The sequence below is a fragment of the Rhinolophus sinicus genome, chromosome 9, assembly GCF_057876585.1.
Source record: "Rhinolophus sinicus isolate RSI-liver-muscle chromosome 9, RSI-T2T, whole genome shotgun sequence".
NCBI classification, from domain to species: Eukaryota; Metazoa; Chordata; class Mammalia; order Chiroptera; family Rhinolophidae; genus Rhinolophus; species Rhinolophus sinicus.
Window position 1 is genome coordinate 29,923,133 of NC_142509.1, and position 26,868 is coordinate 29,950,000.

At 48.5% G+C, this 26,868-nt stretch overlaps 1 protein-coding gene across 1 annotated transcript in view; it reads left to right on the forward strand.

Annotated features, from left to right (window-relative positions):
- The first annotated feature begins 1,379 nt into the window (after window positions 1–1,379).
- The window catches only part of NOS1 (nitric oxide synthase 1), a 155,923-nt gene continuing 130,434 nt past the window's right edge, over window positions 1,380–26,868 (forward strand). The window contains exon 1 of the mRNA XM_088800987.1: window positions 1,380–1,487. The gene's annotated coding sequence lies outside the window, so the exon portion shown is untranslated. The remainder of the gene's footprint in view (window positions 1,488–26,868) is intronic.

Genomic DNA, 26,868 nt, shown 5'->3' on the forward strand with positions numbered 1-26,868 from the left:
TTGGTGAGGCACAGAGGCAGGATTTGAACCCAGGTCTGTTTGTGCAGAGCCTGTGTGTGCTCTTGTTTTTTTCTTTTAATTTTATTTTATTAAATTTATTGGGGTGACAATTGTTAGTAAAATTACATGTATTTCAGGTGTACAATTCTGTATTACATCATCTATAAATCCCATTGTGTGTTCATCACCCAGAGTCAGTTCTCCTTCCATCACCATATATTCGATCCCCCTTACCCTCATCTCCCACCCCCCACCCCCCACCCCCCACCCCCCTTACCCTCTTAACTGCTGGATCCTGCTGCCTCTAGCAGTGAGGGGAGAGGGCAGGGATGGGGGCCTCTGGGAAGGGCTACTGGAGCAGAATTCGGACCACTTTGGCACTCCACTCCTGCCCAGTGAGTCCTAGTCACAAAACCCTTTCAACATGGCATCCCATCTGATGTTCACTGCAGCCGCAGCAAAGCCCAGAGAGATAGAGTAACTTGCTCAAGGTCACACAGCAAGTTCAGCACAGGCCTTCTGATTGCACATCCAATGTTTTTTCCCCCAAGCTCAGCTATGCCTCAAACTCGGAGCCCTCAGATAAGCAGGGATGCATGTGGGTCAAGAGAGAAGGCGGATGTTTCAACAGTCAACTTTGTTTTTCTGGGCAGCCTGGCCCAACACATCTGATGGCAAATCCAAATGCCACACTTTGCTGTGTGGCCTTATGAACTGGCTTCCTCTCTCTGAGCCTCAGTTTCCATACATAAAAAATAATGGCCTACTTTGCAGGTGGTGGTTAAAATCCCTGACTTGGTGTCTCTCCTGCTGTGTGATCTTAGAGATGAAAATTAGCTTCTCTGAGCCTCAGTTTCTTCATCTGCAAAGTGGGGTTAATAAACACCCACCTCTTGGGGCACAAGAGGTTTAATCGGAGACAGTGTGGGCACTGTGCAGGGCCTGATATGTAGTAAGTGTTCAATAAAAGATGGTTCGGGGATCCTTTGTGACTGTAGGGGGTGACCCTTCTCAGGATCCAGCAGGCCCAGGCTGGCCACTGCAGACCCAGTGCATGCACTCCTGGATGCCCCCAGCCAGCTGGGGGGAAACCTGAGCCACCCTCCTCCTGGGCAGACGCTTTCGCTGCCACTGTTGCCTCTGAAATGAAAGAAAGGTCAGAGCCTGGGGAAGCAGGGCTGGGTGTACGATGGAGGTGGCAGCAGGAGGGGAAGAGGGGGATGGCCGGCTGCTGCCTGACCGCCCTCATCTCTCCAGAGGAGGCCTGAACCAGCCAGGCCTGGGTGCGCCCAGGGCTTGGCCTCCCAGCCCAGCAGAGCCGCCTCCCAGCCTGCCCCTAGGGAGGGGCCACCTGGTGTCAATTAAACCCCAGCCACGAGGCCCGCACCACACCAGACAGCTGATTAGTGCCGCTGGCCTCTCCAGATGGGGAGCAGGGCCTGAGGGGGCGGCTGCCACCACACCAGGGTGAGGTCTCGCCGGAGCCAGTGAGTACCACATGGGGGCTGTGCTCCCCAGGCAGGGGGGCCTGGCAAGCCCAGCCTGGGCATCATGGGGAGGGGGCTTATTGGGTGGTTTGCTCTCCTGGGGTGTTATGGGGCCTCCTAGCATCTCTGACTCCCTTTGCCTCGGCCTTACTTGAACGATACCCAAGGGGACTATATGCCAGTCCAGTGTCGCTCTCCCCATGTTGTACAGCTGCAGGGGCCCTCCAGACCATGGCCGAAGGGGACCTGATGAATGAATGAAGGACCAGTCTGCCTGTTTAGGGTCTCAGCTCCCTCCTTGTCGCCCCTAATGGAGCTGGTTCTTTGTCGGCCTGTCTGGGCATCCAAGGCCACATTCCTCCCACCTGCCAGCTTGTGCTGTGAGGTGGCCCATTTGGCTGGCAGGCATGAGACCCCTGCAGGAAGCAGGCATGGGGTCGCTGCTGCACTGAAGGCTGGAGCTCAGGAAGAGGTCTCTGGCTTCAGAGTGCCACATGTCCTGGAGCATGGCCATGCGCTGAGGACCCACAGAGACTTCTGGGGGCACCGGTCCAGCCTGCAGGCCGGGCAGCTCTGCAGAGCCTGAGCCACCTCCTGGTTCTCAGTGGGGACTGAGTCCCAGCAGTGGCAAAGGAGGGGCCCGCTGCCTGCCCATGGCACAGACTGAGGGGGTCAGAGAGAGCTCTAGTACCTCCCCGCACGGAGGGGACGTGTGACTTGTCTCTGGGCTTGCACTATGAACTCTGAGCCTCAAGCTCCTGGCTACAAGGAGTTCCGTTATCCATGAAAGTCCCTGGTGACAGATGGTGTCATCTCTTGGCGGTACCACGGGGTGGTCTGTGGCCACGGCCTGCTGGGGTGAAGGCAAGGTGTGTTTGGGAGGGGATTGTGAGGCCTGGGGAGGTGGAGTAATGCTGGGTGCGTGTGCACAGAGTTGTGCCACCTGGGGTGTATCTGGGAGATAAGCAGGACCACCTGTGTGGGCCTCTGGCGCCTGTTCGGAGAGTGGCTCTTACATGCAGACTGGGGAGGAAGGATGGGTCACGGGCAGAGAGCCTCGTGCCCCACAGGGCACAGCCATGTGACCCCATCTGTGTTATGTGTGTACGTGCGTGTGTGGTGGTATGGATGCCAGTGCCACTCCTTGGCATCCTCCCTGGGCCACTGCCGTCTGCTTTTTCAAGTGCAGTCCATTTGGGGGGGATGAGTGTTTCCCGAGGGCAGCACCCATGAGCTCCCTGGTGGGCCAATCACACAGTCTCCCGATTGTACACCACGGGGAGCTTGCTCTGTTTCCTAGAACCCGTCCCCACCTGGCCGAGGCCAGGGCAGGCTGGTGGCTGGACGCAAGGGCTTGGTCCCTGGGACCCATGTCTGTGAGTCTGGGATGAGTGGGAGATGTAGGGCAACCACAGCTGAAGCTCAGCTACTTTCTGGGAAATATCGGATATAGTTCCTTTCCTCCATAAATGTTCATCGCACGCCTCCCCCGGGCAAGGACATGGGCTCAGAACTGGGTATGTGATAGTGAACCTAGAGTTCATTCACTCACTCGAAAACATTTATGGAGAGACACCCATACGAGATGCTGAAGTTTCATGGTGGATCTCAAATCCATTTATAGCTCTATTTCTTCCTTCCTTCACACTATTTATCAAGTATCCTCTATGCACCCAGCTCTGTGCAGACTGCGATACACCAGCAAACCTGGGAAATGAGAACCAACTTTCTCTTCCAACTTTCCCTACCGTCTATACACAGTGAGCTTGGATCTGGAAGAAAGCCAGATGTTCAAGAAGCAGAGGGACATTGGTGTCCCGTGTCTGGTCCCTTTGCAGCAAGGGATAAAGACCTTATTTAGTCATGCAGCTGCCTGAAATGAGTGGCTTTTGCTAGAGGCCGGTGATCTATACCTTCTTAAGTCTCTGGGAAATAGTCACACCAGCGTAAGATGAGTTTTACACACATCCATGGTTTAACTTCTTTTTCCAAAGGTAAGTATGATAACTTTCATGATTAATTATCAAGTATGTCCAAAGCACTTGCTGGGTAATTAATAAATACTAGAAGGTACCATTTATTATTTGCCAGGAGCCAGGCACTGTGCTTTAGCACATTACATGATTCATCTTATTGAAATCTTGCCCAACTCTCAGATGGAACCTCTGTTGCTTTCCCATTGTACAGCTACAGAAACTGAGGCTAAGAGGGGCTAAGTAACTTGCTCAAGGTCTTTCGGATACGAAAGTCTGTGCTTTTAACCTCTAGGCTAGAGCCCTAAAGGACTTCCCGATCAGATGGGGACACATGCAGGACATCTACACACACAATTTGGACGGGGCAACGTGAGGGAAGATGTGCCCCACATCTTGGGGTGGGGGTGAAGATAGAAAAGGTAACATGGCATAGGGTGGCTGAGTCTTTGTAGCCACAGAGCACTTTTGTCCAAACAAAACCTCGGAGGACTAGATCAAAGGTTCTGGGTGAAACTAGGATGGAGGTCTTTTCTAGCCCATCGCAGGCTCCTTCTGACCCCCTGCCCCTGGGAGACCCCTGAGGTCCCTCAGTGAACCCCTGAGGTGCATGGGCAGCTGGCAAAACACTCTGGTATGAAGCCAAAGCCAGCCAGGGTGAATGTGGCATGTGAGGTTCCCTGGCAGGTGATAGCTGAGGTGGCCTTGAAGATTTGGAGGAACTGGATAGGAATTGAGAAGGGCAGACATCTGACTAGGGGGAAGATGAGTCCGTCATTCATTCACTCGACAAAGATTCACTAAGCTCCTACTATGTGTTGGGCATTGGTCTAGGATAAAGTGGTGACTACAGAAAACCAAGCTCCTTCCCTTGGCTGAGAACCGATTCTCTGCACAGCCTGACCGAGGAGTCCCATGGGATTGGAGCAGAGGCTCTGATGGAGGACAGGAGAAATGGCTAGTCATTCAATAAATGTATGTGAAGTTCCTAGTGGCCACTTGGCCTGAGTCACAACGATGACCAGGTTGAGGTCAGATTCTCTAGAAGGAGAGCCTGAGACATGACATTCAGTGGACATGGGGTCTGGAGGGAGTGCTTTCTAGAAAAGGGCAGGTGAAGGGGCTTAGCAAGCCTGGAGGCTCAGCCTGATTGCACTGGGAGCTCTAGAACGTGAGTTGCATTACAGAATTGATCCCACCTCACACAAGAGGGCAGGTCTTTGGTACTTTCATGTCAGCCAGTCACAGGTTGTCCCCAGTTGGGGCGAGGAATGTCATAATTTTCCTGGCAAGCCAGCTTCCTTACATAGGCAGTTCTCCAGATAAAAAATCAGCAGCTGGAGAATGGGTGCATTGGCCTGGAAAAACGGACATGAGCAAGTCACCAAAATCATTGCCCACACTGCCCCTGAGTAGTTCCCAGCTCAAGGTGCATTGGCGGGGGTGGGGGTGGGGGGTGGAGTGGAGAGGCTAAGCATTGGGCAGGTGAAGATAACATAGAGAATGAATTGTCCCAGTGGAGAAGCACAGGGCTGAGGGAGCCCGGGAGAGGGTGCCAGACCCAGCATGGGAAACATGGAATTACTTAGCTTGTGTCCTGGGTTCAAATCCTAGCGCTGCTACTTGCCAGCTGTTGACTTTGAGGTAATTCCTTCTCCCCGAGAGCTTCTGTTTGCTCAGCTCTAGGATGCAGATGTTACTTGGGCCTCCCTTCTAGAATGGTTGGTAGGATTTGTGGGCAAATCATGTAGCATCGTTCCTGGCACATGGTTACTACCAGGATGATGCCCGTGGCAGTGTTATATACGGAGGCTGGGTCAGATCATAAAGTGCCTGTGTGCTGAAGCAGGCCACGTCCTTTCCAACAAACTCCAGAGGGACCTGGGTGGCCCCAGGAGATGAACCAGAAATGGCTGCCAGTGGCAGGACCCAAATATTATCAGTCTTTTGGGTCCTTCAGGAGGGGGCAAAGATGGGCTGTGTGTGGATTGGGCAGAGCTGGCTCAGGAAGGGCCTGGGGCTTAGATGTCCAATGGTTTCAAAAACATCCTCTCCTGATGTTCCTGTGTCCAAATCTTACCTCCTCCTGGTCAAGAGAACAGAAGGGAAATTGGGGTCAAGATGTCAGCCCAAGTGGAGAAACACCAGGGAAGGAGATGGGGGAGCTTCTGTGATGCCGTGGGAAAGAACATTTTGGACTGGAAAACACAGTCTTGAGTGACCAGCTCTGTGTGACCTTGGAGAAGCTACCTAACCTCTCTGAGCCTCTGGCTCCTAATATATTAAATAGGACAAAGGATCATTTCAGCCTTCCCCACTTCACGGAGCAGGTGGGAAGACCATGAAGGACTGCCATTGTTATCGCTCACATAACAGTGATGAGGCAGAGCCAGAGAGATGCTCAGAGAGCCAGGAAGGGAGGAAAAGGCAGAGACAGAGAAAACGAGGAGAGTACTGCCTTTATTTTCTGTCCCCTTCCCAGAGCTACCTCAGGCACAGTCCCCAAAAGATTTCCCTCCCTGCTCCTTCCCTTAACTGGATTCAGCTCCTTGCTGGCAGCTGAGGTCCCAGCTGGAATGCTGGAAAGGTCATAGTTGGAAGAGGAGGAACATGGGTGGGTGGAAGGAGCTCGGCACTGGCTGCTCAGAGCAGGGGATGCCCAGGGCCGGGCTGGGCTCGGAGCAGACCACACAGGGCTCAGTGGGGGGCTGTCGCTCAGCGTTGACTTTCACAATGTAAGAGTCCCCACTTCTCCAATATTCATGTAGGCATGTGGAGGGCCTAGGTACGTACCCACAAGCCCGTGATGAACAGGAAGGTTGTTTGGGGGGGTCAGCTCAGTATGCAGGACCAAGTGGGCAGAAGAAAGCATTTTGTCCTCTGAATCTGTGGGACGTGCTGGCCAACAGCTCTGCCAACTTCCTTGAGTCTGAATTTGTTTCCTCTGCTTTGGGGTCGGACTCTGTGAAAATATTTGGTCTTTATTTGAGATTGTTCGTTTTTCTTTGTAAGCATTAAATCTCTTCACAATGCATTGTTCCGGGGGAATCATGGTGAGCATAGCAAACTGATCTTTTTTTCCTAACCGTGTTTTCTTGAATAATGAACTCTACTTTGATTTAAACATTTTTTTTATAAGAATTTCCCTCTTAATTGAAAAGTGATTTTTAAAAGACATTTGGCAGAGGGGGCTGAGGGATGTGTTCAAGTTATAGTCTCATTTATTCCTAATGAAGTGGAAGGGAAGTGGAACCCAGGGGAGAAATAGAATAAAAAAAGAAAGTAATAGAATCAAAGGACAAAAGAAATAATATAATGAATGTGTGTGGGCTTGGAATCGGCATCTTGTGACACGCGTAAGCACTTGAGTTAGAAGAGATTCAGAAATGAGTAGTCAGAGCCCGTATCTGGCCAAAGACTAATCCTCTTACCATAGGATGATGGCACTCTTACCATCTCCCTGTGGGCCCTGGGCCTCAGCTTCCACATCTGTAGAATGGGATGAAGCCATCTTCACAGGGCTGCTGTGAGGGCCCCCAAGAATAATGAATGGGAAAGGGCAAACTGTAGGGTGCTGTGCATATGTGAAATGGGGTTGTTGGGGCAGCGGGGAGGGGCAAGAAGGATGGACTGAATGAGCTTCAAGACACTCTCTAGGACTAAGAATCCAGAATTTGAGGGGAAACTACATCTCACACACACACACACACACACACACACACGCACACGCACACACGACGACAGGTAGGATGCAGACTCTCTCGCACAATTAGGTATATACACATCTCCCTCACACAATTCTTCACACTCCCTCTCACGTACCCATATATACACCACACTGTGTACAAGCTCATTCATACCCACCCTCCACACCCACATATGCACCATTACATACGTGCATCTCACACATATAGCCCACACCACTTCACACACACACACACACACGCCCTCAGAGACGTCACCTCACATAAACATGCTCATACACACTCGACACTTCCTCATATACACACGCTTAAATACATCCTTGCACACATACAAACTGTCTTACACATGCACCCTCACACATACCCTCAACGCATGCATTTGCACACACCCCCTTGCACAACCCGCCAACACATCTTCTCCCACACACGTTCCTGCACATAGCTCCCCATACGCCCTCACACACAGACGCTCACAACCCTTTCATACATATACACCCCACACCCTCACCCATGTCCGCCCAACATCCATTATACATCCCCTCACGTCCACATATCCACCCCCACCACAATCCTCCATACACAGCCCTGTGTACACTTCCTCACACATATACTATATCCTTCAAATGAGACGGTCACTCCGGAGACCTGTGCCCTCCTCCCCTTCCCAGCTGGACTCCAGTTGGGAGCAGAGTGCACGCTCTGTCCACCCCCCAGTGGAGTCCATATCCTCACCACCCTGCCACCAGGCCTCTGTGCCTGCGACGCCCAGAAACAGCTCAATGCTTTCATCTTCCTGACCCCTCGGTGATGTCCCTCTTTTTGTGACCTGTCCTTGGTGTGTGATGGCCCCTCTATGAACTTTGAGCTCCATGAGTACAGAGGTCCTTTTTCTCTCATTCACAAATGCATCCTCTGAGCCTGGTGCATAACTGGTGTCCAAGAAATATTTGTTGAAAGAATGAATGAATGAATGAATGGATGAATGAATGAATGAGTGAGTGAAGGCTGGAGAAGGAGATGGTCTGCTCAACCAGGGCTCTGGGCTTTAGGACTGAGGTGTGGGGAGAGGCTGGGAGGCCTGCCCCCTCTTGGTCAGTTCCAGGACCCTGCCCCTCTCACTGTCCCACCGGCAGTATTAGTCGTGGTTACCACTTATCAGTCAGTGGTCAGTGTTGTAGGTGCCGGTTTGAGGAATGGGCACACCCCACCCTGACCTAGCATTGCTGGAAACTGGCACAAACTAGTTGAAAACTATGGAGACCAGCAGGCTACAGGGGCCGGGCTAAGCGTTTGGGAGATGAACTCCAAATGGGCAACAATTTTTGAGCCATGAGCGTGGCCTGCAAAATGGTATGTGGCTCTATGTCTTTCAAACATGGACTGCTTTTCAAGGGCACATATTTTCACAGACAGTTCTCTGTCAACATTGCCGGGAAATACCTTTAAGATGATGCCACGTACATGTGGCAAAGCTGCAGGTATGCGTTCTTCGCACTTACCTCACTATAAAGCCAAAACACATCCGCCAGTGAACTCCAATCACAATGGCAAAGCACATCAAATTCAAATTCAAAACATGTCGGCAATGGGCAGAGGGATGTTTTGCTCACAAGGTGAGTGTAGGCCACGCTCACACTCACAGACCCAGGGGTTCCTGTGACGACTTGATTTTCCATCACTGTCCCCTCCTCACGCTGCTGTGAATCCTCTGCAGACAGCGTGACGTCCCAGCCTTTGGCCTTCCCCAGGCCTCGGGAGGCTTATTTCTGTATTATATCCACGGCCTTGTCTCGTTCTGGCGCTGTAATTAGAGCAGGACAGCTCAGCCCAGTTGCCATCATAAGGGAACACTCACTGGAATCATGCGGCCCTTCTTGGTGATAAGATAGTTATCGGCAAACCCAGGGGAGGCTGACGATAATGTCCTCCAAGGAAAAACACAATGATAACACAGCACGCTCATGATGTTTTTATGAACCCCCAGGGAACCCCAATGTCAGGAACTCAAGTTCATGTGCGTCTGTCTAGCAGGAGTGGACAACATGCCTTAAAGTTGGGAGCTCCATTAGGAGGTAATGGTGACCTTAAGGTTTGATGCCCAAAGGCAAAAAGTGGGAAGGAAAAGCTGAATGCTGTGCTCGTCAGCATTCAGGAAGATTAGGCAGGATTTGAGCCTTGATGGTGATGCCCAGGCAACTAGCGCAGGGTTCCTTGAGCTTCCCAGAGCCCTGGGTAACATAGGGGATGAGGAAGGAATCCACAGGCAGCTGGGCAAGGAGCAAACCTCAGCCGGGTTCTGCCACGCAGTCTGGGATCTTGACCTTGGCTTCAGTTGATTTGTCTGAGCCTTGGTTTCTTTATCAGTTGCATGAGAGTAAGACCTCCCACCACACTTGACAATGGCGAATGAGCAAGGGTGCGAGCTGGGGCGTCCAGCAGACCCTAGTGTGCATTGTGGCTCTTGCAGCTACAGGACCCCCGACTAGCCCCTAAACACGTCTGAGGCTGTGTTTCCTAGGCTGTCAAGGGGAAAGAGCATTTGTACCTTGCTATGGTTATCGTCAAGGTCAAATGCAGTAGTGTGTGCAAAGGGCTTGGGGCAGCGTCTGGAACCTTGTGAGCTCAGGAACTTACAGCGACTGCTGCTGTAGCTGCTGCAATGGTACCACTGTCCCACCGGCAGCATTCCTTCCCCAAAACCCTCTGTCTCCTGCTCCATCAGTCTGGCTCCTAGCTCCCTCCACCTGTGGCCGGCCTCTGCTCCCTGTGAGGCCTTGACCAAATGCCTCAGCCCGCAGCGGCTCTCCTTTCTCTAAAGCTGGTTCTCATCCGGGTTCCTGACACACACTATATGTGTTTCCATGCATAAAAAGTAACGCCCAGGATTTGCAAAGGAACCAATTCTATTGAAATGTAGTTACCAAAATTGTATTTTAAAGAAACAAACGTGGTATGGGAATATGTGTGTTTCTTTATTCATGGATTAACTACCCAGAGTAGTGAGGAGTCTCACAGAAACCGTATTTTTGAGGTAGTAGGGAGCATAAATATTTCGAGATATTTGCAACCATTGTAAGGTGACATAAAAATACCTATGACCTCTATCCGTGGTAAAATCACAGGTCTGAGAACACCAACAGGGCTTTTTGTCTATTTCGTAATACAAGCAAATGCTCCATTTCAGTGAGAGGTTAGTAAAATCAAGATGTAATTATTTTTCCCATCCAAATTCATGGCCCCTCTGAATTGTATCCAGGCCCCTTGCTCCAAATCTGATCACATTAGTTGCCTGTGCCATGCATTTGCCTTTTTCATCACTGACTCTGTTAAGCTAAGGTTTATCTCTGAATGTTCAAAATCTTTTATCTAAGAATATATACATGGTTGAAAAATAATCAAGACAGAAAGCCTTACATTGCTAAGCAGTTGTCCGTCCCACCCCTTCCTACCCTTGGCTGCTTCCCAAGGGCTACTGTTCTTATGTTTTCTAACTGTTTCCTCTGCGGTTATGTCTAAATCTCTAACATCCATGCTTATATTTGATACTTATTGATTTGCAGAGCTTATCTATTGACATTTCCTGCCCCGTCCTCTCAGTATAGGTCTACCACTATTTTTAGTTCCACTTTGGTTACCTTGGCAACTTTCAGAAATGCCTTTACTCTTTTATTTCTTATGCCATCCACTACAGGCAGTATCTTTGGACTCCACACATTTCAGATGAGATATTGGGCCTCCACTTTCCTTTCCTCTCCCCCTTTTCCTGCATTTTCAGTGTTGATAATGCACTCTTTTTATGTGAGGTCGTATACCTACTATAATTATAAGCGTCTGGAAAGCAGCGATCTGGTTGGGTTTTCCTTGTATCCCAGCACAGTTCTCGGCACATAGTAGCAGTAAGTCTACATCCTGTGCTCTGCCTCTTGGTTAGTTATAATATGTGCCCCCTCCCCTGGCTGCCTGTCTGAGCAAGGAGCCCCCAGCCACCACCACCATGACCAGAAGAGGGATTAGAACTGAGACAGTGACATCTATCCCTACTTTCGTGTCAGCCAAAGGACATCATTGCCCATAATTTTGCACCACAGGAATTCTCTCCTGGTCTTGGGTCTGAGTTTCCCATTAGAACTTCAAGGAAGCTTCTTCAGGGAAAATATTAACGACTGTCTGAATCATTAGCTCCCCTCCCTCCATCATCACTCGATTTTTCAGCCAGGCATGAAATGGTTCTGGGAAAGGAGACGGCGAGACCAAATTTTTGGAGGAGGAGGCTTTTTCGTATCATATCCGAGTTCGATGAATTCCTCCCATGGGCTGTTCCTATTCAAAAAAGGAATCCTTTTTTTTTTTTTTTTTTTTTATTAGGGAATATTGGGGAACAGTGTGTTTCTTCAGGGCCCATCAGCTCCAAGTCGTTGTCCTTCAATCTAATGGTGGAGGGCGCAACTCAGCTTTAAGTCCCGTTGCCGTTTTCAATCTTCAGTTGCAGGGGGCGCAGAGCACCATCCCATGCAGGAATTGAACCTGCTGTTCAGACCTCATGGTCAAACCAACTGAGCCATCCAGCTGCCCCAGGAATCCATCTTTTGTGAGAGAGATCTCCTGCAAGAAACATCTTTCCAAAGCCTGCTCCTCAAGAATCTTTAATATCCATCTAAGTCTTTCCAGTCTCTTAGCACAAAGTGCAAACTAAAACTCAACCCGAGGCCCTGGAATCTAGCCAACTCTCTCCTTCCTTCCAGCTTCACTTCCCATAACCCAGCCAGACAGACCCCCTTAAGGTTCCCCCACCTCCGCATTCTTTCTCTTTCCTTTGAATATGCTGTGTTCCTTCTACCTGGAAGGCCCTTCTTCACTTGTAGCACCCCCTAGTGGTCCTTCCTGCTTCCGCTTTGATATCACCTCTGCCAGAAAGTCGGGCCTGGCCTTCCTAGGTCTTCTCTCCTCCCACAGCCTCTTTGGCTCATCCCTATCGTAACCCACATGATACTGAATCAAGATTATCAATGTGTTTGTGTCCCCCCTCAAGAGTGTGAATTCCTTGCAGGTGGGATCCATATGTTTGTTATTCAATGTTAGGTCATAACAATGCTCGGCACAGAGCCTGGAGGCTAGCAAGTGTTCAATCAATATGTTCATGATGGGCGTATGGGTGGATAGATGGGCGTAGTGGGTGGGTGGGAGGTTGGATGGATTGAATGGATGGATAAATGGGCAGAGGGATGGACAGGTAGATGTATATTTGGATGGATGTTTGGATGGATATTTGGATGGGTGGGTGGGTGGGTGGATGGATGGATGGATGGATGGATGGATGGATGGATGGATGGATGTTTGGATGGATATTTGGATGGATGGGTGGGTGGGTGGATGGATGGATGGATGGATGGATGGATGTTTGGATGGATATTTGGATGGATGGGTGGGTGGGTGGGTGGGTGGATGGATGGATGGATGGATGGATGGATGGATGGATGGATGGATGTTTGGATGGATATTTGGATGGATGGGTGGGTGGGTGGGTGGATGGATGGATGGATGGATGGATGGATGGATGGATGGATGGATGGATGTTTGGATGGATATTTGGATGGATGGGTTGATGGATGGATGGATGGAGATGGATGATGATGGATGAATGGATGGACAGAGAGACAAATGATTGGATAGATATTTGGATGGGCAGATGGATAGCTAGATGAATAGATAAATAAATGGAAGAATGGGATGGATACAAGGGTGAGTAAAAAGGTTAGTGGCTGGAAAGATGGATGGTAGATAACCTGTGGTCCCTGGTGAAGGTGTAAATAATGAGAAATACCACAGGGAACACACTTCACATTTCTTTCATCCTAAAACTCCAGTGTTGATGGCGACATCAAAACCTGGGCCATGGGGTGACTTCATTGTCTCAGTAGCTGCACACACCACTGTGGGCCCAGGCTCAGCCCTCCTGGTCTCAGGGCCAAGGCGTCAGGCATGCAGTTGCTCACATTAGCATTTTAGGGGTCAGGATTTTGGGAACCAGAGGGACCACAGATGCTCAGGTTTCACAGTCTCTCTATGGTCAAGCAAGAACATGCTCTCAAGCATCTATGAATTGATAAAAGCAACAAGCACCACCGTTATTTGGACCTTTCCCGTGTTCTGAGCACTGCACGAAGCCTCTCATGTGCATTAGCGTTTTTGAACAAATAAAGCAGTGCCACCTGTAATCCCCCTTTTACAGAGGAAAACACTGAGGCTCAGAGAGGGGAAGAGACTCGCTTAGGACCATTCAGTCAGTGGCAGAGCCAGGATGTGAATGTGGGTCTATTCACTTCTAACAGTTGTGTTCCTAACGTGAGAGGATTCTTTTGACTTAGAGCCAGTTGTTGCTCACACCCCAGAGCCAAATGTAGTAAGATGGTGTCTTCGCTGGACCAGAGCTCACAGGCCGAGATTGGAAGCAGAGTGGATGCAGTGGAAACCCCCCCTCAATGCCTGAGCCACAGGTGTGCTCTGTTCCCACTGTACGGGCTGCGTGCTGAGCTGAGCCTCTCTGTGCCCGTCACCCCCCGAAGCCCTCCAAGGCAGCATTCTCCTGGTCCTGGCTGGCAATATGTGGGTTGCTCTCCTCACAGTGGCAGAGAACAGCGGGACAACCCGTTAATGACAGCACAGGCGTGTCCTTTAATTGGATGGTCGGTCCCTTCCCTAGAGTTCTGAGATTGTCTAATTATAGGAGAAAGCAATGGGCCTTGACGTCATCAGAAATTGGTTGCCCCACGGCTTTGTCTCCCAGAAGGGATGCGGTGGTGGGTTTTTCCCCACCGTGAATTTGACAGGCAGAGAAGCACCAGGCTGACAACCTGATGGCGATGTCCTCCCACACACGGGGTCACAAGACCCACTGAAGTGGGTGGCTGCACTCCCTAGCCCCTCCCGGGGGCTTGGCCGCCATTCATGGGGGGTTCGCCTGAATGACCAGCTCGTGCCAACTAGAGCCCCTGCCAATGGACACTTTGTCTCCCTCTGTCATCTCCACCCACGGAATGTGGGAGATGCATCAAAGCAGAAAGGAGGGGAGAGGCAGCCTGGAAGTGTTCCAAGTCTAACCCTTTCTCAGGCCCCGAAGTTCTGGGGAGACCAGGCACATTATTGAACTCTTTGGGCACAATAACCCCACTTCTGAAATTCAAGCCACAGTAAGAATCCTCTTTGTGGCTGGGCTGTGGGCTATTAACCATTGTGAGTAAGAGATGTGTTCGTTTGGTCGGGGCTGCCTCAGCAACTCCCACAGCCTGGGAGGCTTACACCGTGGAAACTTATCATCTCCCAGTTCTGGAGGCTGGAAGTCCCAGATCAAGTTGTCAGCAGAGGTGGTTCCTTCTCAGGCCCGTGGGAGAGACTCTGGTGTGTGACTCTCTCAGCTCTGGTTGCCTCCGGGCTTCCTTGACGTACCAGTGGCATTCTCCCGGTCTTCACATCATCTTCCCTCTGTACGTGTCTGTCTCTTCACATGGTGTTCTTTTTATAAGGACACCGTCATATCAAGTTCCCCCTGACACATTCCTGTATGACCTCATCTTAGCTAATTACATCTGCTACCCTATTTCCAAATCAAGTCCCATTCTGAGGTCCTGGGGCCAGGGCTTCTGTACGTGAATTGGAGGTAGGGCAGCAGGAAGCGTAATTCAACCCACAGCAAGAAGGGACTTTGTAGGGAAGTGTCAGAATGGCTTAGAATCTGTCATAGCTTCTTCTATATGTAGCCAACAGACAGATAGGTAGACAAGGAGACAGGAGAAGGGAGAGAGAATGTGGTTATGAACGAGTGTTCAGACTCAGAGTGTGAAGCCCACGAGGCAGAACTCAGTTGTACTTTTCCCCTCCTCCTCCTCTTCTCTTCCTTCAAATAAGTGGAGAAGGGGGTACTTGGTCATTTTGAGGATGTTTCCTTTATGTGAAGGAAGACACCCTACAGACAAGGGAATTGAGTGGTCAGGGACAAGTGATATAGAAAAGAAATGGTCCTCGATGTATTTTCCTTTTTAAAATGAGAGGGTTCAGAAACTACTCCACGCACCACCCACCACCCACCCATCCCCGTTACGTTCCCTACAGCTACAGCTTTTAAACTTCAGTATAAATCTGACCCACCAGGGACTGGATGGTGGGTGGCGTGGATGGTAGAGCAAGATGAGCCTAGAGACAAAGGCAGGTGTGGGTCCAGGAGGGTCTGGCAGACACCTTAAGAGGTCTGGGCGGTAAGGACTTAAGGAATGGATTTCAGCAAGGGGAGGAGGGAGACGAATTCAGGCTTGTACTTGAGAAACATCGTGCTGGCTGGGTCGAGGAGCGGGCCAGAGACGAGGTAGGCATGCACAGCAATCCTGGCGAGAGATGGTGGTCGTCTAAGGCTTTCTCACACAGCTAAAGAACTGAGGATAAAAATGGCGCCTATCTCACCCCTGAACTGCCAGACTTGACCTAGTCAGATGGCAGGGGCTAGAGGATATCGCCAGCGGAGGTCAGGCACACCCCAGTTCAAATCTGGCCATGGAGGAACTTGCTGTGTGGCCGTGGGCAACACGCTGAAGCTCTCTGAGCCTTGGCTTCCCCACCTATAAAATAAGGATAATTAGCTACCTCGCAGGAAAAATAACAGTGTGTACTCATGTGGCCGTGTGAGTATTAAATGGAAAAAGAAATGCACATAATGAATGGTGCCCAACAGAGAAAGGACACAACACAGAGGAGCTGTCATTATTTCATTTATTAATTGTTCATTCTTCAATGACCCAACACCTTCTTTGTGCCACATTCTGGGGACCCAGTAAGCAAGATGCTGTCCCTACCCTTAAGGATGTCACAGGCTAGTTGGGGAAGCAGATGCATATGTAAAGGGAAGAATGGAGTCAACCATGCCTGGTGGTCCTTGCAGGGTTAGACAATGGCCAGGGGAATGTTTGATGAGAGAGGGCAAAGCTACACGTATAGACAATGAGAATTGCCCCGGGATCCCCAGCCCCAGCTGCCAGCCCAGGAACACGGAGCAGAGTAATATAATCGGCCGTGGAAAGCTCTCCTTGGCATGGAGCAACCAAGGTCTAGGAGTGAGTGAGTGAGTGTGAGTGTTAGGTAGGGGAGGGGAGGTTGCCTAAATAGCTCAGGTCACAAGGCTCATGATGCCTGGTTTGTGATGGCCACAGGGTCACGCGACCCACGCGGGAGGTGCCACCTGAGATGAGAAAGGCATCCAGGCCTCGCGTGGCCCTGGGCTATCCGGCGAAAGGGCAAGGGTGAAAATAACCCTGGACTGGTGGTAGAAGCTGCAGGCTGGGATGGCTTTCAGGAGGACACATGACGGACCTATTAAACTGAAAACTCTGCCTGCCTCTGGCTTGGCCACATCTAGAGAGACTCCAGCCCCAGGATACAGTGTTTATAATAGAAAAAAACTGGAAACAGACTAAATACCCATTAGGACAGGAGTGCATAAGTGAAATGCAATCTCTTTAATGGATACGGTGATTTAAAACAAAGAACTAGTCACGTGACAAGGTCTCAAACACATCCCATGGAATGAGAAAAAGTTATAAGGTATAGAAGGTAACATTCATGTATATAAATATTTGCACATATACAAAAGAGCACTATATGTACTTCATCGATACATATATTTGTATGTATCAATATAAACTAAAGCAAGGCTGAAAAGATACACAGGAAACTCAGAGCTTGGAGTACCTCTGAGAAGCAGTAAAGTTACTGGATGTTTGATACCTACAACAGATCACTTTTTAACATTCCCTTCCTCTATATGACAAAATTATTTGCAGTAAGAATTCTGTAATGATAAGTATTATTTTCATGTTGGTTCTTTAGTTTTAAGCCAATAATTTTGAAAGAATAAATTTCCGTTTTAAAGACCTATTCAAATTCAGTAAAAATAGGTCATAAATTAACTAAACATCTGTGCTTCACAAAAAAACCCCCCAAAAACATTGTCCTAATGATTAGTGCTCCATTTCACACTTGTAAATATAAATAAATTTTAAACGCCACTCCAAGTTGTGGCAAAGAACGACAGAAGTAACCCAGGTGCTGTTTCTTCCTGTCTATAGTCACTATTTATTCTGAATCTACTGTTTAAACATGGGGATCTGTATTGTCCCAGAGGATGGAGAGATAAACTGAGCCCAGTGACTTTGAACAAATCTTGATGCACTTTTGAACGCTCAAAACAACCACAGGAAGCTGAGGGCACCTGTGTCGGGGGCCAGTGTATAACTGGGGGTTCTCTCTCTGAATTTGCTTCCAGGTAGTATATTATGTTCATTAAAGAATAAACATTAAAAATAGGCTAATTTGAAGCTTATTATTAAAACTTAACAGTAATGCAACAGTAGTTTTAGAACCTACACAAAGAAAATACTTTCTCAGGGAAGAATGTTTGATCACAGGCATTGGTTAGAATAGAGAGTGCACGGTGATAATAAAATGGAGACCGACTTTACTCAGTTTTATTACATTGTAGACTTTCCTACAGACAGCTCATTCCTGCCTGCTTTCAGGGTGGGCCACCTCCTCAGCCACACCTTTGGTTTCCCATTATTAGGGAAGACTGGTAGGGGCCAGGGTCAGGGCTGGGGAGTCAAAGAGGATTTAGCTTTACCTAGAATAGTCTAATTTTTCCCAGCCTGGTGGCTAAGAGCATGGGCTCTGAAGTCAGACTGCCGGGGTTCAACTCCTGACCCCAAGGCTGTGTCACTAGTCAAGTTACTTAATTTCTCCCACTCTCAGTTTCCTTCTCTGTAATATGGAGCTAATAACACCTATGTCATTAGTAGCAGTAGTCATCTCATGTGAGGATGACATGAGATCATTTGTATAAAAAACATTGAAATGAAGGGGGAGAAGCACAGAAACACCTCCTGGCATACGGTAGGTGCTCAATAAATGTTAACTATGTTTCAGAGGGACAGTGTATTCATATATGAACACTGTCATTTAAAAGAGATACATGCATAAACATATATTGTGTGTTTAACATACTCTTACCACATGATCCAGCGATTTCACTGCTGGAGTTGACTCAAATGGGTTGAATACTGCTGTCCACACAGAAACCTGCAGACAGATGTTTACAGCAGCTTTATTTATAATTACCAAAATTCAGAAGCAACCAAGATGTCCTTTCATAGGTGAATGGATAACTAAACTACGGTCCAGCCAGACAATGGAATATTCCACCCACCCACCCACCCACCCACCCGTCTTTCTATCTGCTGCTTTGCCTATGCCTCCTCTCATGCATCCGTTTCATTCATTTATTCCACAAATACTTATTGGGCACCTACTATGTGCCAGGTACTGTGCTAGGCCTGGGACATTGCCATGAACAGGGCAGACACAGTTGCTGCCCTCCCTCTGAGGCTGACATTCCAATGGCGTACACAGCAATACAAGTAAACAGACAAATACATATCAAGTTGGGCAAAGACTCGGAGAGACAACCAGGCTGTCTGACCATCCTTCCAGCCATCCATCCACTGGTCCTTCCTACCTCTTCTTGCATTTCTCAGTGTGTCCTGCTAACAGCCTGGGCCAGCCCCATGGGTCCCGCTTCACCACAGACGCCCTCCCAGAACTTTCCTTCCTTTTGTCCCAACTTTCCCCACCATGAGAATCGCTGAAGTATTGTACTTGTTAAAGACACACATGTCTAGAACACTCCTGGAGATACACGTGTGGGACCTGGAACCTGAGTGTTTAACAAGCTCCCCGTTCTGATAGCCAAGAAGCTGGCTGGGGCTGCTGAGGGGAGAGTGGGCTGTGTCTCAGCTCCACGTTCTCCCCGCACCCTCAGCTGCAACTCTGAAGCCTCATGTGCAGCTCCAGGACCCTGGGGACAGCTGGACCTAGGTGACAGGGCCCTGGGGACACACCTGGGCTGATTCTCATGGCCTATAGCCCTGGGGGAGGGCTCCCTGAGGCCGGGATCAGACCAGCTCAGTGCCAGGCTTCCAGGAACCCAAGGAGGGCAGGCCTCTGGGAAAGCAAGGAGAGAGGTGCCTTGTGGATCCGCTGGGCTCTGGAGGAAGAAGAAGAAGAGAAGGAAGAGCCTAGAAGGGTCTCAGCCGCCTCAGCAGGTAGGAGGCCTGGGCGGGAAGGAGCCTAGCCATTCTGCCCAGTAGGAAGGTCCTTCTGCCAAGACTGCACAGCCCTCAGTGAGGCCCCGCCCTGGTACCACCCACCCTCACAGTCCTGGGCAAAGTCCAGATTCCTTTAGGAAATCGCCCATTGTGGGCACTGGAGGGGGCAGGGTAGGTTTGAATGGGCGGCGAGGATTGGAAAGGTCTTAGTGGCAGCAACAGTAGGAGCCAAGAACAGGGCGTCTCAGATTTGACAGAGCTCCAGACCACCCTCATTTCCTGAGGCTCACGGAACAATGAGGAAATTTCAAAACGGAGTTTAAAACACGGACTGCTGTATTTCAATTCTTGCAATAAACGAATCAGACTGCACTTAGCACCCACCCACAACAAGGCAGTACAAGTATGCTGGTCATAAGAAAATGACAGGATGTGTTTTAAATACTGATTCACAGTGCATCACAGGTGGCATAGCCTAGGGCAGGGACAGAAGCTAAAAGTTGTTTAACGAATGGCATCTGCTTGAGAGGCTCTCTCTGTATCTTGGTGACCATACGAATGAGCATAACATCGGGTGTCTTGGTTTGAGGCTCCTTCTCCCTGCAGAGCAAGGCCTGTGAGCAAGTCATCAGGGAGACACACGGGACTGCTGGTGGGGGGACCTGGGGCATGTGGTTGGATGAGGAAGAGTTCCCTGGGAACATGGAGGAAGCATCTCATTGACCTGGGGAAGCCAGGGGGACTTCCTGGAGGAGGCAGCTCTAACCTGGGACCCAAAGGATGAGTAAGCGTGAGCCAGGTAAGGAAGGACAAGAAGAGGGTTCCAGGAGAAAGAAATAGCAAGAAATGGCCAGGAACTGGAGCCCTTGGTATGAGAACAGAGGATGGAGAGGTGGGGAGGCAAATGCCGAGACGGACGGCCACGCAGGTATATTCAGGAACTTGAATACCTGAAGTCAGTTCAGCCAGACTTTCTTTTCTTGTCGATATTGTCCATGTGGTTTTTAAAAATTGCATGCATCTATGTTCTTTGTAGACAAATTGGAAAATGCAGAAAAGCAAAAGGATCAAGTGTGTGTGTCATCAGGAGAGCGGAAAAGTGCACAGGGGCTGGGAAATGCATGGGCAGCTTGTGGCTTTCTCCTTCCCACCCCAAATTTTAATGTTAAAAAGAATGGCTGCCACATGGCTGGGTGCCGGGCCTCAGGACTGTGTCTACGAGAGATCCGATATGTATTATGTAAAAGTGTCACACACAGGTAGGAATGTTCTATTTAGACTGCAGTGTTATATTTTGTTGGGTTTGCTTTTTGAAGTTGGTTGCCAGATTTAAAATTCAGGAGATTTTTACATTTAAAAAAAATGCTCCAGATTTCTAGCTTCGTGTGAAAGATCAGATAATTTGGCCATGCTGGAGCCTCCACGTCCCCACCTGGAACAATCAGCCAGACCTGAGAGCCAGCGACGGGTGCTCCAGTAGATGGGGCAATGGGCTCAACCCACCTCCCCACCCTCAGCCCACTTCCTCAGTCATATACACCCGGCCTGGCTCTGGGAGGCATTGGGGGCTGGGGTCTCTGCCTTGGTACCCTCCATGTCAGGGTTCTGACATACCCCACAAGCCACCTTTTTTCCTTGTCCAGCATCCCCTTGTTGTAAACAGGCATCCAAGGCAGTCGTATGGAGGGTGCTAACCCCTCAGCCACCCCTTCCAGCCCCCACACCTAGAGGGCTGACGGGGGCTGCTCCATGGGTCAGGCTGGATGAGAGAGGTTCAAGGCAGTTCTAATTTGGTCAGACAGAGGACAGCAAGGAAAGGAGAAGGGGGGAGGTGGAAAGGAAAGGCCCAGCATCCCTTGTTGCCACATCCATGACATTAGTTGTCACAACTCAGAATTTGGTGCCAGGAGAGCTGAGTTCAAATTCTGCTTCGGTGTTTGAAGGGCAGTGTGACTTTGACAGTCACTTCTTCTTTAGCAGGAACAGGAATGACACCCACCTCGTGGGGTTACTGTGGGGATGAGATGGGATCATATCATTAGGTGGTGAGCATAGTACCTGGCACTTGCAGTGTATTACCGTTTCATCAATCTAGGTCTTTCTCTGAGCGGCTGCAGCAGACACAGTTAGTGCCTTTTGCATACCCACCCATAAGATGCTTCCCCATGTTTGAGCACACCAGCCCTCCATGTGCATTCACTCTCAATAGCCAGAACCCACTTTGCCTGGGAATTTATATCCTCCTGGGGATGACCCCTTACCAGGAATTAAGGGAGTACAGCTCCTCATGTCCTAATGGGGACAACTCTGGGGTGCTGCCTACACTGTCTGCAGTGCTTCCCTACAGGACTGAGTGTCTGGGCACTTTACTAAGATCCCGTCCTCTCTTGGTCAACTTCCCTTCCCTGGCTACCCCACGATTTCTTCTGGAGACATTTTCCAGTAAATCGCCAACACACAAACCCTAATCTCAGGGTCTGCTTCTGGGGAACCGAACCAAAGACACTCGCTTTTCTCATCTCAGCCTTCCAAACTCCCCTCCCTCCCCACCTGGTTCCATTTCTTCCTTGCTCTTGCCTTCTCTCCTCCCTGCTCTGCCTCCCCTCCCCATCTTGGAAGCAGATGGCATCATCTGGGTGAGAGAGCTCCCTTTGCAGTGATTTATGATCCTTGATTAGGTAGCTGTTATTTTTAGCAGTCTCTCTCCACCTTCGGCTGTCCTCCATGGCGCAGACCATTCTGCCCTGTTTCTTGGGCATCAGAGGGTGGGTATGTCAGTGATTTTCACTGGAGACAACTTTGTCCCCCCAAGGGACATTGGGCAATGCCTGGAGAACTGCTGTCACAACTGGGGAGGAAGGTGCCAAAGGCATCTAGTGGGTAGAGACCAGGAACACTGCTAAACACCCTACAATGCACAGGACAGGCCCCCTCACCACCACCACAAAGAATTATCTGGTCCCAAACATCAATAGTGCTGAGGTTGAGAACCCTGGGCTATGTGTTTCTGCATTCCTAACCTTTCATTGCAGTATGAAAATGTCACATTCTCCTCTTGTAAATATAAGCAGAGTAGTCAAAATGCTATGTGGCCTGCTCTTTGGAGCTTACAATAAAAGAGAGGCCCAGAAGTGACAACACCTAATACATGTCATTTTCTCTACACTAGGCCTGTACAATGCAGTCTATATTATTAGGTCACTTCAGCCTCACAGAAATCCTATGAGGTGGGAATTCTTAATACTCCCATTTTGTAGGTGAAGAAACTGAGGCTTGCAGTGGTAAAGTGACTGCTGAGTATCACAGTTGTGCCTGGACCTGTCCGTCTATCTCCAAAGCCCATACTCTTAAACACTATGTTAGATTTACTCAACTAACTAGCAGCTTATAAAATGGTGACTTCTGATGGGAGGATGCAAATTCATTCATTGTTCAAGAGCCATCTGTGGTCCCAATTTTGGAAGCAGGTTGGATAAGTCCCTTAGAGGACTGACCATGAGACAGCATGAATTCGGGGCTCTGTCTTCATGAAGGGGTAAGGTCCTATCCTTATGGATCCTCCAAGTCTGACAGATGTCAGATCAATGATCGCCTTTGAAACTGTCTGTCCTTATGATGTATCAGTCAGCTTTTGCTGTGTAACAAATCACCCCAAAAGGTAAATGCTTGTTATTTTTAGTCACTATTTAAGTTCATAATTCTGTAAGTTGGCAGTTTGGATCTGTGTTCAGCTACCAGGTCTGCTGGGGGCTGGCTTATCTGGAAGGCCTTTAGCTGGGATGACTCATCTCTTCTCCAGCTGGTCTCTCTCATCCTCTAGCAAGCTAGTCCACAGGCTTGTACATGAGACAGTGGCAGGATTTTAAGTACATGAGAGGAGAAAGGAGCTGTAAGGACTCTCGAAGCCTACACTGGGAGCTGGGAAATGTCACTTCTGCTGAATTCTGTTGGCCAAAGCAAGGTGCATGACCAGCCCAGATCCTAGGGGTGGGAAAATAGATTCCACCCAAAGTATTATTCCCATTTTTGCAGTCTACTACAATGGCATCTAGGATGAGGACAGCTATTCATGTAGAGGCTTCATGGTTGGTGGCACCAGCTCTTATCTGGCTCTAGAAACTGTCAGTTACTTAGCTATATGGCCTTGGGCAGTTATTTAATTTCTCTGGGCCTCAGTTTCCTCATTTATATTACGGGCAAAATATACCCATCCTGCCTGCCTCACAGGTTGTCATAAAGCTCCAATAAGATAGTGGAGGAAGAAGGGGCTATTATTCTATTATCTGTCCTTGAAACAGAAGGAGGCCCTGCTGCTTACACTGGGCACATGCCTCTCTCCCCCTGAGCCAAGTCCCCTGTAATTCATCAGTAGCAAAGCCTGACAAGCCTCCGGTAATTCTCCATCAATCCTCCTGTCTGTTTTCCCTGGGAAAACCCAAGCGTTTTGCCAGAAATTCTCAGGACCTTTTTCACTCAAGTTCAAATATTAAGCATTGGCTATGAGCCCCTTTTTATGTTTTGTTTTGTTTATTTCTCTAAAAGCAAACTTTGAGATTCCTTGGCCTGAACTGGTCTCAGTTAATTGCTCTCATCAGCAAAGCCTCTCTTTTATTTGCTAGAAACAGCCTCTGTGCTCTGAGATGTCTCAGAAGCCACAGGTTCTGAGAGAGCAGGAAAGAGCTGCGTCCTCCCGGGCAGGGCCACGTCTGTGGTTCAGTGCATGGTGGCCCTCTTGCCAGAGACCCCAGAGAGTAGCCAGCAAGTATTCCACAAGCCTGAGGGAACTGAGGCCAGAGGCATAAAGAGCAGGATTATCCCAACTGGGGTAATGGGTCTTTGGGTTGTTTGGGGCAGAAGAAAGAGAACAAACATTGTCGTTTAATTATTATGACTGATTGGATCCCAGTTATTGAATGATGACTTGTGACGGTGTCACCTGGTCAAGGCTGGGGACCCTTCCTGTCCCATTCACTCTTACAGCCCCATGCCTGGCATGGGCCCAGTCTGGGAGGTGCAGGGTGGGTGGACTTTTCTCCAACAACCCACCCATGCATGTACCATTATTACCACCCCCATTTTCCAGGTGAAAAAACTGGAGCCTAGAAAGGGGAAAAGATTTGTCCAAGTCACACAGCTGGGAGGTGGCAGCGTCAAGACTCAGACTGGGTCTGTCTGGCTCTGAAGTTCATCCATATGGTTTGTTTGTTTTCTTGGTTTCATCACTCAATATCAGTGTTTTAAAATCATTCTTGTATTATTTTGATTTATCATTTGGTCAACTGGCCTTGTATTTCAGTACCTTTTTTTTTTTTTTTTGACACATAGTGGCAAATTTTCTAAGTATTTGCGTATCTGAGAATGTATTTCTGGTACCTGAGCACATGAAAGGCAATTTGAAGGGTGTATAATTCTTGGACCACAATACATTACCCAGGATTGTGTGTGGGTGTGTGGGGTAGGGGTGTGGGTATGCGTGCACGTGTAAGTACTGTATTAAACTATCATGAACATATAGTACAATGCATAAATCTTTACAGCTCAATAAAATTTTGACAAATTATTTACCCATGTAACCATCAACCAGATCAAGATATAAAATATTGCCACCACCACATGTTCCTTTGTGCCCCTTTTTTCAGTCATTCTTCCACTCACCAGATGATATATTCTGATACAACCATAGATTAGTTTTGTTTGTCCTTGAACTTCATATAAATGGAATCCATACCCATAAGGTATGGACTCTTATGTCTGGCTTAGTTCACTCAACATAGTGTTTTTGAAATTCATCGTGTTGGTGTGTGTATCACTCGTTCTTTTTTATTTTATTTTAGTAGTACTCCATTGAATGAACATACCACACGCTTGGCTTAGCCATTCTACTGTGGGAGACATTTGGGTATTTTCCAGTTTGGGACTGCTGTTCTCATTGTGGTTCTTTTGTGGGTATTGCATTCATTTCCCTTAGGTATATAAAGACGTCTTGCAATTAAGTTCGCGAACTTGTTGCAAAGATGTTGCTAACCTTTTTTTGATATCAGAGGGATTTGTCATGAACTTATACCAACTGGACACACAGTTAGCCAAGTTTACTGTTTGGAAGTGCTGAAAAGGCTGTGTGAAAAAGTTAGACGAAAACAACCTGAACTTTTTGCCAACAATTCATGACTCTTGCATCGAGACAATGCACCATGTCACATGGCACTGTCTGTGAGGGAGTTTTTAGCCAGTAAACAAATAACTGTTTTGGAACACCCTCCCCACTCACCTGATCTGGCCCCCAATGACTTCTTTCTTTACCCAAAGATAAAGGAAATATTGAAAGGAAGACATTTTGATGACATTCAGGACATCAAGTGTAATATGACAGCTATGATGGCCATTCCAGAAAAAGAGTTCCAAAATTGCTTTGAAGGGTGGACTAGGCACTGGCATCAGTGCATAGCTTCCCAAGGGGAGTACTTGGAAGGTGACTGTAGGGATATTCAGCAATGAGGTATGTAGCACTTTCTCCAGGATGTTTCTGAACTTAATTGTCAGACTTCATATGTAGGAGGGGAATTGCTAGAGCACAGAGATGGTGAGAGTTTAACTTTGTAAGAACCTGTCACACAGTTTTCCAGTGGTTGGACCATTTTACACTCGTTCCCCATCATTAACACTTGAAATTGCCAGGGTGTTTTTAAATTGTTGTTTTGTTGATGTTTTGCTTTGTCTTAGCCACTATGATGAATGTAGAGGGGATCTCATTGGGGTTTTCATTTGCATTTCTTTAATGACTAGTGTTGAACACCTTCTCATGTGCTTACTGAGTGTTTGAAAACCTTCCTTGTGAAATGCTCGTACAACTCTTTTTGTCCATTGACTCCTTTGACTTTTGCTATTGAGAGTTAAAAATCTGAGGCAAGCCTGATTTTATTTCTTTTTAAAGATAATCTTGGTTGTTTTTGTCATTTAGGGTTTTTTGTTTAGTTTCGCTTTATTTTTTCTTAAATATCTGTAGTTTTTCTTATCTCTGAAATTTCCTAACATTGCTATCTGTCAGATTCGTCTGATACTCAGCCCTGACTGAAAGCCCAAGACAGTTTTCCATTATTATTTCTTTTATTATGTTTCTCTACTTTTTCTGTGCCCTCTCTGTGATTCCAGATTGGTCTGCCATGTATCTTTCTTTCATTGTATTAATTTTGTGGGTAGAAAAGGGGCCACATACTAAACCTGACAAGCTCAGGGGGAGCCAGCAGGGTGGGCCTTATAAGCGCAGAGACTGAAAGTAGCCACATAGGATGGTCTGAACATAAAAAGTCCCAACTAAAAGCAGGTCATGGCAGGTTGTCACATCCTCAGCCTGTAGCTTCCTTGACGAAAGTCAATCTTTCCCTTAAGTGAGACTCCTTATTGTCCTTTTTGCATCTAAGATAACATTCTTGGAATATCAGAGTAATCTCTTTTTCCAGACCCCTCAGGCACAGCCCACCACACCAGAGCACGAGACCACAGAACCCCTCACTGTTATCTTGTTCCTTGAATACCATCTCCTTGTGCTGTGAATGTTATTTATTAA